The 13,766-nt window shown below is 44.4% G+C and overlaps 1 protein-coding gene across 6 annotated transcripts in view; it reads left to right on the top strand.

The window, feature by feature from the left end:
- SV2B (synaptic vesicle glycoprotein 2B) overlaps positions 1 to 13,766 on the top strand; it is a 197,500-nt gene that overhangs the window by 85,135 nt on the left and 98,599 nt on the right. The window lies entirely within an intron of this gene.

Here is a 13,766-nt window from a genome sequence, read left to right as displayed (position 1 = left end):
AAGGAAATCATCTGACTCTTAACCGCCCCCATCAGTCCTTGGGAGGAAGAATGAGGATTTGGGAATGAATGGCCATGAGATTTGTTGGAAGAGTGGGGAGCATGCTCAGGGGACCAGAATCTTGGTGGTGATGATGAGAGGGCAGGGGCAGGAGAGGAGGTGGGTAGAGAGCGGTTGACAAAAAAAGTGTGCTCTCAGTGAGAGCTCCCCACCTGGAATTGGGGTGAGTGGGTGGGTCATGATTCTGTTTGTCAAATGCTGCTGTCACAAACCAGGGTGCCTCTGGGGAAATGTTAGGCCCTTAGGTGTTTTGGGGCAGAGCAAATGCTTTGAGAATCCCAATTGTAGGTAGTGGTTTTCCTTGTCTGTTTCCAAGCCTGTTCTTATTGAATTGGCACCACAGGCAGTATGGGCTGAGAGGAATCCATCAAGGGATGCAGGTTTCAGTGCCCAGGTAGGGTGACGGGTAAGCCAGGTAATGGAGCAGAGGCCCAATGGAAGTTTCTGGACATGCACAGTGGAGATGAGGGCTTGGGGGGTTATTCTGGGTAAAGGCTATTAATTTCAGGCCCACTTGCTGATGAAGAAGTGGCTTTGAACTACTGAGGAGGAAAATTATTATTTTCCTCTATCCATCTTAGGTTCATTGGCCAGGGCCCTGTCAATTAAACTGACCAAAGACAGGTGAGCAAGAGAAATAAACTGAAGCTCTGGAACAAGTGCAGTGCATACAGGTGTGTTCAGCAATGAGGAACTCAAAGGGATGGTTAGAACTTGGGCTTATATAGCATCTTAAGCAAGAGAACAATACATTTTGAGAGAAGTGACAAGACGAAATAGAAACACTTTGAGCTTCTAGGGTGGCATACTGTGGGAAGGCAAATATGGGGGAAACTAATGGAAAGGAAGGGCTTGTTAGTAATATTAGTTATGTAGACTCCTCCTGGGCCGCCCTAGGCCAATAAGTGTCTAGAATTGTCTCTGGTGATGAAATTCTGTTCTTTCTGGTAGAGAGGAAAGAGGGGACACCTTTGCAAATTCAAGTCCTGCTTTCAGGCAAATGAGAGAGGACAGAGACCTCTTCTTGTATACGCTTCTCAATTGTCTTCAGCTCAAAACAGTTAATATGCCTAAGTGGTATATTTGTGGGTGGCACATTCTGCTGCCCTTCAGAATGTATTGTGGCAGTTGGATGATTAGGTGTGCTTCTCACTGACTAGGGACCAGATGGAGCTGGGCCTGAGTGCCGAGGGGCTTCAGATGTGTGGGCCAGCTAGGGAGGCAAGCTCTTGGTTTTCTTCTGAACTGTTACCAGAGTCTGACTTTCTTCTGAACTGTTACCACTGGTTAGGACTTCCCATATTTCTATATCTGAGGTGCATTCAAAAGTCCAGGAACTGCCTTGATCCTACACAGGTTCAGGCCTTCCCTATTGCTTATGTTCTGATATTTGATAATTTATGAAGAAGTAAGGTTTCTGCTGAGGGAATCAGATGCTTTATTTTTGTGTCTGGTCTTTGTGGCCCATTTCACTGAGATCCAGGTGGAATTGCTCTGTCAGAATCAAGCTTTTGATCTTTGAAATGCTATTTCTAGAACTGACGAGAATGATGAGATACAGAGAGTTTAGGGATAATTATTGAACCGTATGTCTTGAAACCTATTCAAATATACAGGTTCTCCCCACTATTTAAAAGTAGAGCATTCCCATGAAATCCTTCATGGACCAAAATGATGTAAAACAAAGAAACAATTACCATTAATTTATACAGAAAATTTTTTGAGCATTCCCGGACCCCCCAGATAACTTCTCTTAGGCTTTTCTGATACCTTAGGACACATCTTGCTAACAGATGCACAAAATAAATCAAGATAAAGCACAGCTGCTCACAGACAGTTCAAAACTCTGGCGCTTGGTGCCTAGGTACTGAGTGTAGTTCTGGGGAAGGATGTTGGTGGAGGGGGGCACTCTTCCTGCTTGGGGTGCATGCTGCCTCTATAACGGTTTGCCACAAAACAATCCCAGAATGCTATTTTCACTTTTTTCACAAAAGCAAGACTCTTCTCCAGATTTCTTTTGGTTAGCAAAAACAAGTAGGTCTTTCTTAAAAGCAAGTGGTGTAAGGTAAGGTGAACTTTCAAAAAGTGGGGGATACCTGCAGTTAGAAGAAAGACACATGTCAGCTGCTGTTGATGACTTTTTGAACACATTTGTCTGGGGGATAAGGGAATAAACATCAGAGGTGCTGGCAGGGACCATTAGTGGCTGTTGGGCACTCCGGTGTGTCAATGGGGGCTTTCACATGGTCAGTGATGGCAGACCTGGCCCAACTCATTAAAGGCAGATGCATGAGAAGGTCCGATGGACTGGGCCAGAGTTAATTTATTTTCCATAAATAAATTGAAAGCCATTATTTTTCTTCTTAGACGTACTGCCAATTCTGAGATCAAGGAGAAGGATTCAACAAATCATAACTATTTCATGTTGGCTATAGTTTTAGGGAAATAGACATGCTGGCCCCTCTGTTTTAAATGCTCCCCCACACCCCACACCCTGTGTCCATCTGACTACCCCCTATTCATCTTTCAAAGTCAAGATCAGGTTTCATCCCTGGGAAGCTAGTCTTCAGATACAGCAAATCTCCCTTCCTGGGCACCATCTTGTACTGGATTGGGTTCAGGGCATGCTACCCCAAAAATAACACCTTGACACATGGAATATTTTAAGCTGAAGGAGTTTGAGAAAATGGCAAAAACAGGAAGGTCATTCTGACCTGCCTTTCTTTGTCCTTCTTCCCTTAAACAGGTCATAAATCCCGCATGTGAGAAGTATCCTCCCTATACCCAGAAGAAAGGAGCATCTTTATCTTTGAAGCCAAAGGAACTCTGAGAAGAATCCCAACAAATAGGCTTTACTAAGTTTCCCCCAGTTTACTAACTTATCTCATGTTCTATAACCTATCATATGTCTATCTGACTGCCCATCCTCATCAAAGCTAGCATAAATATACTCAGCTATAAGTGTTTCTTTGGGTCTTCATTTCCTTACAAAGGATCCCATGTCATGTGAAATGTATATTAAATAAATGTGTAGGCTTTTCTGTTGTTAATCTGTCAGTTTAATTTTCAGACCCAGCCAGGGACCCTAAGAGGGTTAAGGAAAGCTGTTTCCTCCCCTACATACTGCATATGAATCCTCTAGTTTGACATCTATTGGGGGATAATTTTTATTATTAAATATTGTGCTTATTGAATAGAACCCCTGTTCTAAGCACTTCTCTATATATTTATTCATTTAAGTCTCATAGTGAGCACAAGAGGTAAGTACAAATATTCTCCCTGTTTTACAGATGAGAATAATGAAGCCCAGAGAGGTGTAGTATCTTGCCAAAGATCACACAGCTCATAGTAGTAGAGCTGAGAGTCACCTCTGCCTATGGAATCTGTGTTCATAACCAGTGTGCCATGCCGCCTCTCCCTAAATGCTACAGTCTAATAACAGCTACCTTGCATCCATCTGGATCTCCCGATCCTGTCTCACCTTCAGCCAAATCTGGTCCTCCCTCGGGTTTTTCTTTTCATCTCTGTTCATGGCTACTCTATCCTTGGAATTGCTCAGACCCACAAATCCTTGATTCCCTGACTCTTTCCTTGCTGTCACACCCGCATCTGATTCATCTGCAAATCCGGAAGGATTTACCTTCAGCATCGAGCCAGATCTGGCAGTTCCTAACACTTCCACTGTAGCTGTGCTGGGCTAAAGCCCCTGCTATTGCTGGCCTGGATGATGGCAGGACACTCTTCCTGTTAGCTTCCCTGTTTCCTTCCTTGTTTCCCCCACCCCTGGCCTATTCCCAACACAGCAGCAGCCAGAGTGATCCTTTTGAAATCTGTCAGATCGTGTCACACCTCTGTTCAATATCTTTCATTGTTCGTGACTTTACACTTGCACCCTTTACTTGAAATACTCTTTAAATATCTACATGGCTCACTCCCTTCCTTACTTCCTGGTTCTACTCAAATATCAACTCACTGGAGAAGTCTTCCCTCACCTTCCTACATAAAACAACTCCATCATTACTGCTGTAGGTTCTGTCCCCCTTAACCTGATTTCTTTTTATGCACATCACCTATTTTACATTTACTTGTTTATTTGTATACCTCTTGCTGCTCTGGCTAGAATGTCAGCTCTATGAGGGCAGAGACTTTGACTCTTGTGCCCCATGGTGTGTCTGCAGTGCTGAGAATAGCACTTAGCATACAGAAGATGCTTAATAAATATTTACAGGGAGAACAAAGAACATTAATGAATGAGGTGACTACTTACTCTGTGCTAGTCACTATTAAAAGCGTGTTTATAGACATCATCTCTTTTACTCTTTCACAAGCCCTCTGAGTTCCCCCTAGGTGGCTCTGGAAAAATTATTTACCTCCGTTTAGCTCAGTTTCTTTGTCTCTGAAATGAGCATAATAATATTACTTGCTTCTAAGAGTTAAGCATGTATAAATCCTGAGAACAGTGCTTGGCACACAGTTCCTGTCCCAGGTTGGTTCCCTGAGAAACAGACGGGGTGGGGGTTAGCATGCAGGATTTGTCCTTTGGGGAGCAACACTGGAGGGAGTAGAGAAAAACACAGGAGTAGCCAGAGGGAGGAGGTTGTCGCAGTCTCATTACTCCTGGGAGTGCAGGAACCAGAAGGACCCAGGAGAATTGGCTTGCACTGGGGCAAGTGTGCCTGGCCTTTGTCTCTCCCATTACTAAGTCATTGGCTTCAGGCTTCTCTGGAAGGGGGCATGGCCTTGGGCAAGGCCATTCTCTAGGGTAGGCTGACAGCCACCCACACTCCCAGCAGCTGGGGAATGAGGGTTGCAGCCTTAGATGTGTGTGAGGATCTGGGTGCAGCATGCCAATACCCCCTTCAGTAAACTTCAGTAAATGCTCGAGATCACACCTTCTTACTGCATTGCCTTAGCCTAGCAATCACTTGCCTGCTAAGAACCTCCAGTTATTCTAGGGCCCATCAAGCACAGGGCAAATGTCACCCTTTGAGAGTCTTGGCTTGCCTGCAGAGATTTAGGATTGGATTTGATTTATAAGCCTTTCTCCCTGTAGACTTCCTCAAGTGGGGGCCTTGCCCAGATGCCCCATGACTTAAGACAGGGCTGAGATATCGGCAGGTTCTACCTCATCCCCTGTGCTCAAATGATTTAGAACAAAACAGAGTGAGCCCTTTGAGTGGTCTAGGGTCAGCAGTCTTGTGTGTGGTACCATTTATTTTTTTTTTAATTTTTTATTGTTATGTTAATCACCATACATTACATCATTAGTTTTTGATGTAGTGTTCCATGATTCATTGTTTGTGTGTGGTACCATTTAAAGGAAATCCCCCTGCCACCTGGAGTTCTACCATTAGACTTCCATGATGTATTGAAGCATTTAAAAAAGCATCAAGAGTGTCCTGTTGAAATGCAAATAACTGTGAAAGTTAAAGACTTGAACCTTCATGATGAAATACCTTTATATCTTTATTCAAAAACACTGTTAAATATTCCATTTTAAATTATTCCAAATGCAGTAATCTTGTTCTGGTTTAGCTTGAACCAGAACAAGATTATGCTTTTAGTGAAAACAGTCTGGATTTCTTCATTTGGACATTTTCTTTGAGGGGAGTTGGGGTCCAGTAGAACCAGGGCTTTAGGCTAGAGAAGTGGAGTCTAGTGTGAGATGTGTTCTGGCACGTGATGAACTTCTGCCAAGTTCCTTACTGTCTCTGAAGCTCCTTGCCCCCTTTGTGGAATGGGTTCTATCTAGATCTGCATTGTCCAACACTAGCCCTGTGTGGCTATTTGAATTTAAATTTAAATTTAATTCAGGGCCTCCGTCCCACTAATATTTCAAGTTCTCAATGGCCAGTCATGGCTAGTGGCTGCTATAATGGGTGATACAGAAATGTTGGGGTTCAGAGCCAACAGCCAAGGAAGAATTCTTGAGATATCTTCAGTGCAAAAAGGTGGTTTTATTAAAGCACAGTGACAGGACCCATGGGTAGAAAGAACGGCATTGGGGTTGTGACAGATGACTGATTATATACTTTCAAGTTGGGAGGGTTTAGGGATAGCACAAGCCTCCAAGGCATTTTGGAAAGAAGGTTTCCAGGATCCTGAGGGGGCTAGCTATTGTTAGGAAAAGGTCCTTTATTACTGTTTAGTAAAAACTCAGTCATGAGACCCTTCAGATGTATATCAGTGGGCCATATGCTTGGAAGATGATTGCTAACATATATCTTGGAGGAACCAAGGGAGTTTCCAAAGGAATTTTTATATATTAAAGTAGACTTACAGGATCCTGGGGGAGGTGGGGGGCAGATAATGTTAAGCTAAGATTGCCTTTTGCCCTTAGCCAAGTGTCCACATTGAGGGACCTGAGCTCTCAAGCAGACTCCCTGCTCAGCCTGATGCAGGGCTCTATCCCATGACCCTGAGATCATGACCTGAGCCGAAATCAAGAGTCAGACGCTCACCTGACTGAACCACCCAGGTGCCCCAAACCTGTTTTTAACAGAGGGGCAAACCAACATTGAGGGGGTCAAGTAACTTGCAGATCTGAACTTGGATTCAAACCCATGTTAATGTAATGCTGAAATAGGGGCCCCAGTTTTGTTTGTGAATAAGTATTTGCTAAAAGCTCCCCAACTCAAATTGCTTTAGAAAGAAGTTCAATGATTCTTTATTGTTGCATTTTCTCTTCTCCCTCTTTTGTATCTTCTTCCTCTTCTTCTAGAAGGCTTTATTATCTTGGTACAATGCACACGAGTCTCCTTTCTCAGAGGTAACTACTGCTAATATGTTGTTCCAAAAGTTCAGCCTTCCAGCAGGTTCTCCGTGCATATAGACATATGTATGTTATTTCTACATATGGATGATTCACTGATCCATAGGGGGCTGCTCTTCAGAGGCCTGGTTATGGCTACTGTTTCGAATTTCAGTTCAGAAAAGTCAGAAACCCCTTCAGGAATTTCTTTGGATTATAATCAGATTGAAAACTTTCAGTTTGCCAGGGACTTCAGAAGGGGACATAGTGCACAACTCCCGCTGGGAAGCTGATAGTCACACAACTGGGAAGCTAACAGTCGCACAATTGCTCTGAGTGAATGGGAGTGGGGGGGAGAGGATCCACCACTTCTTAGGAGGATAATGGGGTTGTCTTCTGGTTTGTCAACTGATGTGTTCATGAAGTTGTAAATGTTAGACCAGCTTAGTACCTGTTATCTTTCCTCTGGACCTGAGTGTACTTGAAAGAGAGCAAGTTTAAAGTCAGGGGTGTCCAGAGGAGGGAAAAATGGGTCCTCAGATCAATCGAGAAGTTTGAAAGGCTGATGCTCTGATGTTAAGATCGCTTGTTTTGCTGCATCACCCCAAGTAGGAAAGAAGATTGTGACCCAGCTCTGGGGATGTGTGTCTTCCAGAGAGGCCTGGGAGAGCGAGAAGGGGGCACTTTGGTTGAACAGTTGTCTTGAAAGCATTCATCTGCTGCAAATTTTAAAAGGTGGGGCTGAAGAATACCTTTGTGGAAAGCATCCTGTCGAGAGCCAATAGTTGCCCCAATGGGGCATCTTTCTAATCTCTGTATCTGAAAGTGGCCTGTGTGATGCCCACCAGGGAAGTGATTTGTTCAGTTCATGCAAACAAAGGGCCAGGTTTTTAGGAGCATGTCTATCAAGTCCGTGTGGTCAGCTTGAGATCAACAGCGGAACTGAGGTCTCTGAGCCCAGAGGAAGCAGCCATCGCTTTTCTGATTTGGTAGAAACTGACCAATTGCTGGTTTCCAATTCTCCTAGCAGAGACCACTCCCATTTTGCAAAAAGTTGTGTGCCTGTCCTTCTATTTATATGCACAACAGCTTGCAGATTACCTCTCTTTCCTTAGAACTCTAGGGGGAATCATTCCTGTGTGGTTTACGATGAAGAAAAAAGTGTTATTTTCCCCTTTGAAAGGAAAAAAGCACTGGGTGAGATGGTTTCAGGGGCGAAAGTTCCCGAAGATCATTTTGCTAATGACACTCACATATTCACGGAACACAGAAAAACATCATATATTTGGTTTCAAGGCTCCTGATGAAAACAGCATGCTGCTCTGGAGGTGGACCCAGGATGAGGCCCGAGGAGGAGCTGTCCTTCATGTGATATGATGCGGTGATGTGCCATCTGTCTCTAGGATGATTCTAGTAGCTGTGGAGGAGCCCATGAAAATATCCCTGCCAGGTCTTCTCAAAATTCATCTTTTTCCCTCCTTGTCTATGACAGCCCTCTATATAATAAGGCAATTTAGAAATAAGAGGGTAGTAAAGACCCATCTTTTAAAAAAAATGATGGTCGTGTTACCCAGATTCTCTCCTACCTGCCCCTCCCTTTGATTCTCACTCAGGATGCCAGGACATCGCTCTCTCAGAGTGCATTTTCATCTCAAGGGCAGTTTAAAGGATGTGGTGATGGGTTCCATGGGTCTCCATGGCCCTGAGCTTCATTTGGGCAGGTGTCCAATCTCCTCTTTATTTTTCTTTTGTAATATTATATTTATTGAGGGCCTATCAGTGCAAAGTCCTGCCATCTACTACCTAGGAGACAAAGATGAATACGAGATGGACCCTGCCCTCAAGGTGCTTATAGTCTAGGTGGTCAGCTGCAAGAGTACGCGATGTGGGCAATACTACTTTTGGTGGCATGAGCAGAGTTCTTGAAAATGTTGACATCATTTGAATATTGCCCTTGCCAAATTTGTAGGCGTAATTTCAACAGTAAAGCCAAACAGTGGAAAAGGGTGTGTCAAAGAATTACATCACCCGATTAGCCAGAGACGCCAGAGAGATAACTATGTGATATTCTGTGATAATGTGGGGAAGCCCACACACCTCTGCAGAGGCCATGAGGTATAGCGCTGCCTCTTTCCAGGTTTGTGACCTTGGGCAATGCTCTTGGCCTCTCTGAGCTCCTGTTTCCCAAACCCACCTCCCAGGTCTTTGTGAGGATCATGTGAGATTGAGTGAGAAAACTCCCGACATATACTATAAGCTCATTAAAGGGTTTCTTCCTCTCCCCTGTCCTTTCCCTGTTACTCTAGGATTTGGAGCAGAGCCCAGAACTGTACAAAATGCTAGGCTCCAGCACTAAATATGTTTGCAATCCTGGCAACATTTTAGCCCTTTCTAATTACAAAGTTTATACTTTGCCAAAACTGAATTAGGGGCGAGGACACAGAGAAGTGGGTGGGGGGCTAATTATAGAGACTAAATACACTGGAGTGGGGGGAGGGGAGGGGAGGAGAACCACAGGGCCAATCACACCCAGAGACTGAGTAATTCCAGGATAATGAGAAGTTGCAGACAGGAATTCGGACATGCCAAGATAATTAAAAAAATATATTATTTCAGGGAAATACATGAGACTGATAAGCACAAGATGAGCTAGCTATGAGCCTCTACTCACGGTTTCCCCAAAGTGAGAAGTGTGGGGAGGTTTCTGGGGCTGAGAGAGCTGCAGGCTGATGGGGACCAGGGTGGAGTTGTAACTGGGCAGCAGGGAGCAGGTGACCCTACCCAAGCAGTGTGGGTTAAGTCCAGGGGCCCCAGCCATAGAAGGTGGGAACTACAGGTAGTCCTAGAGGAGGGAGCATTTCCGAACCGGGTAATTGTAAGGCTAGAAAGTAGCAAAAAGCTGGTTAGTTTCAAGAAAAAAAAAAAACATGCAGGAGTGGTAAGAGGGGAGTACAGGTGAATCAGGACGCCAGGACACCAGGAAGCGCTCCCCCAGCCTGCCATGGCTCTCTGACTTGCCTTTGGGGCAAGTTGGGAAGGTCGTGGATCCTCCTTGGTATCATTTACATCAGTTTGTCCATCTGCCAGTCTTTATGTTACTCCCAGATCTAAATCTACAAAGTTTTTAAAGATCCAGACTTTCAACCAGTGTCCCCTCCTGGACTAACACATTTGTTTTATGCCAGTTCTGTATGTTTACTTTTGGGGGCATACTTCCAAAGGATCTAACAAACAGCAAGATGGGGAATATCTTATGGGTGAAGAGAGGACCCTATCCTTACAGAAAGCCTGTTGTTTGTAGATTTAGTAAAAATGTCTATCAACTAGGATATGATCTTGTTAATATTTTCCTTGGGGTTCAGGGCGCCTCCCATGTACTAGGAGCCCCCCAAAGTATTCATGAAATAGTGAACAACTGTCATGATGACAATTTAGTAAGGCTCGCGGATGCAGAAAGAGAGGAAATGAAGCTGGGGAGGTGGAGTAGGTGTTTCATGAGGGTCTTTCAAGGCCAAATTAAGGACAGTGTTTTGAAGGTCTCGAGAAGCCACGTAGGAGATGATAGTCAGGCTGCATGGAGGTGGGCTGACGGCATTGAGGGAATCCGGTTGAGCGATGCGCTAAGGCAGTGCCAGTGGGATGGAGTGCAGGGCGTGTCTCCAGACCTTGTTTGTTCGGCATAGTGTCAAAAGTTAAAAGCGAATAGGGTCAGCTGGCAAAATCTGCAGGCCACACAAGACGGGGATCTCTGGCTTTCTTTGATGATGGCCATGGTAGTCTTCAAAGACACATTCAATTCTTTTATTGGACTAGTGGTCTAAACTATTTGTTCCTTCTCTTCAAGTCAGTCTTTCAACCGGGAGAATTGTTTTGGAGTCACATCTATTTGGGGAAGGACAAAAATGTGTCTGAAAGGCCCAGCAGGTTCTAATAGCTCTTCTTGCTCTGGGATATTGAAGTCCACCAGCAACGTGACCTACCTAGAAATGTTCCCTTAGATAACCCCGTGTTGTGTTCTCTGAGCCCCTCGGTGGATCTGCATAGCACAGGGGTTCCATTTAATGCCTCTTTTCTTTCCAAAGGAAGTATTTCTTCAGGATCTCTAGAGAAGGGAGCTGGCATGGGGTGGTGGGGAGAGGTGGTCAAGACCCTGGCGTGGGGGTGAGGGGTGGGGGTGGGGATTCAGGGTAAGCCAACACAACAAAACAAACAAAACCCCAAAAACTTCCCTCCATTCCTTTCCCTTTTTCTAGCCTAACCTAAAATGTGTCTGTGCCAGTTTTTCTCCTCAAGCTTCAAGGCATCAATTAGTTCAACACCCTCTGTTGTCACTCAAAGGCCTTCCCAGTCTGGCCCTAACTTCTTTTCCACATTGATCTCCAGTCATCCTCCCCAGGTCCCCCTAAGCTCGCTCTTGACTCATCAGCTTCCCTGGAGTTACATCATTAGGTAATTTGGCATCACCGAAGGAGAGCAGAATATGCCACCCCAAAAGATGTCACCTTGGCCAATTGATTATTTTGAATTGAGCTTACTTAAGAAATAGTTGGTGCAAGAAGGATCCTTGGAGCCTCCTTTGTTCCTCTGAAAGCTGGAAATAAATCCCCCTTGTGAAAAGTATGCTCCTGGGGCGCCTGGGTGGCTCAGTCGTTAAGCGTCTGCCTTCGGCTCAGGTCATGATACCAGGGTCCAGGGATGGAGCCCACATCGGGCTCCCTGCTCCGCGGGAAGCCTGCTTCTCCCTCTCCCACTCCCCCTGCTTGTGTTCCCTCTCTGGCTGTGTCTCTCTCTGTCAAATAAATAAATAAAATCTTTAAAAAAAAGAGAGAGAGAGAGAAAAAAGAAAAGTATGCTCCTTCTACCAGCAGGGTAGGAGGCATCCTCATCACCAGACATAGGAAACTTAGGGCTAAGACGGCTGTATAAAGAACACTTGTCACTTCTAAACTAATTTACTACCCCAAGCCCAAACCCCTTCATCTGGTCAATTCTTTACAAATTTATTGTTTCTTTGTCTAAAAGGCTGCCTGCTCTGGTCACTTGAGTATAATACTCTTTTTTTCTTTTTGGTACTCCTGTACATACAAAATTAAAATTTTTTCCCTGTTAATCTGTCTTATGTCGATTATTAGGCCAGCCAAAGAACCTAGAAGGCAAGAATGGAAAAATTTTCAACCCCTGCATTACCAAATTTGCAAGATTCACTGTATAATTTTGTCACTCTGAGCATTTACTCGGGCACATATGTTCCTAAGTGAACACACAGGGATGTGCTCAGTTGTTGGTGTTCAGTGTATACTCTGTTGAATGCACTTGATTGTAAGGTAAAGTGGAATTGTAGAGGAATGTTCTGGTATAGAATAGAGGAAGCCAGATCCCAAGGACCTGGGTTGGGGACTCCGAGTTGTCTGGCAGGCAGGCCCTCCCAGCTGTAGCCAATAGATTTCTGTGCACATTTAAGGTTTCTTCGAGCTAGCACTGGTTTCCAGGAGAGGAGGTAAGTGTATGGGGGAGGAAGCTTAGTATAGGTGGAGAGTTTGAATCTGGACTCTCGAACTTACTGGCTGTGTGACCTTGGCAAGTGCCTTGACCTCTCTGAGCCTCTCTTCTATGAAATAGAGAAATAAGGATATCTATCTTGTACTGTTGTGAAGTTCGGTGAGATGATACATTTTTTGTACTCAAGGGAGAAAGTGTTGCTTTTTTTCTACTTGGAAGGCAGCGTTTTCTGTCTGGGTGGTATTTGCCAGTTTTCCAACAATCATGCACAATTCTCGAGACTTTTACCATATCACTGGCAAAGATCAAACATCACCTGTACTCCCGTTTAATTGAAAAAAATAAACTCATTCTTACTAAGAGAATACATTTATTTAGGAAGGAGACTATATCAATCCTATAACCATAGGATAACTATAAAAACAAACACAATGAAAACAACACAGTGTTATGTTACTGATGTTCAGCCAGATACTGTTCTCTGCTACAGGCTGTGACTCTAAGGCTTGTTTTCACTTTGTTGCGAAAGGGCAATTCGTGAGTTAGCAGGTAGGTGGTAGAGCTGTGCTGGTCCCCCAAAGAAGATTTTGATGTCCTTGACCATCAAAAGGGATTGAAAGAACAGTGAAAAAATACACTCACACTTTCTCTATGTGATTCAGTGTTATTTAATGCTATGCTTGAACACCTTTTGAAATCATGTCAATTCCCACAAAAGATAGCATCTTCCACTTTGGGAAATGCTGGCATTGATCATCAGTCATTTGAGAGCACAATATTAGCCCATGACTGCAGGGATGTGGGTCATGGTCAGGATCTCTAGAAGGATGCTGGCACTGGGTGGGGAGAGGTGGTCAAGAACCTGGCCTGGGGGTGAGGGGTGGGGATGGTGATTCAGGGCAGGCCTGCAGCAGAGTGGAGTGCTAAAAACCCAGAGGGTCTCACCTCAAAGGCTGCAGATTTGCTGCTCAAGTGGGGTGAGGGTAAGGCTCTTATTGTGCTTTTGCTGCAGAGGTGAGGGAATATGGAGAAATGCAGATCTGGGTGCTGGGCATTTATATAATTATAGCTATTTTTATGGAGCTCTTACCAAGGTTTCTGAACATATTAACTCATTTAATTCTCATAACAACCCAGTGAATAAAAATCTGTATTCTCTTCATTTCACACCTGAAGAAATTGCAGCCTAAAGGTTAAATAACTTGCTCTGATTTTCTGAGCCTGTAAGTGGAAGAGCTGGTATCTGTAAATGTATGCGGTGGCCAAGAATTTGCTTTACAACATCACCCAAGGCAAGAAAGAGCATTCAAAGTGTTTTTCTTAATCAAATCTCAGTAGTGTTGGTAGATGGCCATTATCAGTCTTTGTTAGGTTTCCCTTCCCCACTCCCGTGGGTGGACCACTTAAGTGGTCCCCCAAACAGTGGGGGTGCCTGGCTCTTAGCCCATGGCTGTGG

This window comes from Zalophus californianus, chromosome 6 (assembly GCF_009762305.2).
Source record: "Zalophus californianus isolate mZalCal1 chromosome 6, mZalCal1.pri.v2, whole genome shotgun sequence".
NCBI classification, from domain to species: Eukaryota; Metazoa; Chordata; class Mammalia; order Carnivora; family Otariidae; genus Zalophus; species Zalophus californianus.
Note: the sequence above shows the minus strand (reverse complement) of the source record. Positions and strands in the feature narration are given on the sequence as shown.